The following is a 793-nucleotide window of genomic DNA, read 5'->3' on the forward strand; positions in this document are numbered from 1 at the left end:
TATATATTATATTAATTTTATATATATTTTATTATATATATATTTATATATATATATAATTATATATTATATTAATATTATATTATATATATATACATATATCCATATGTATATTATATAATATGTATGCATGTATGAGTATGTATTGTTATTAGTATATACTATATATAATATATTATATATTATCTATCTAATCTATATATTTATATATTATATATATAATATATATAGATATATATACATACATATTAATTACATAAGATGTATATATATATGTATGTATATATATTATGTGATATTATATATATAGATATATAATATAATATATTTATTATGTATTATTACACCTAGCATTTACATACATATGTATATTATGTATGTATATTATATATATATATATATATATATATATATATATATTATATATATATATATATTATATATATATATATATATATATAATATCTATATATTTTACCACACACACACACATATATATACCATTACATATGTATAATATGGATGTGATGTATATTTTATATATATATAAATTATATATATTATATATATATATTTATATTTATATATTTATCATATATTATTATATATATATAATTATTATATATTATATAATTATATATATACATATATGCATTATTCTAGTAGTATTAATATACATATTATGCATTTATTTATAATATATATATTATTATTATATATGTATATATAGATAGATAGATAGATAGATAAGATAGATTTAGGTGTTGTTATATTATATATATATATCTTTATA

This window comes from Penaeus monodon, chromosome 10 (genome assembly GCF_015228065.2).
Source record: "Penaeus monodon isolate SGIC_2016 chromosome 10, NSTDA_Pmon_1, whole genome shotgun sequence".
Lineage (NCBI taxonomy): Eukaryota > Metazoa > Arthropoda > Malacostraca > Decapoda > Penaeidae > Penaeus > Penaeus monodon.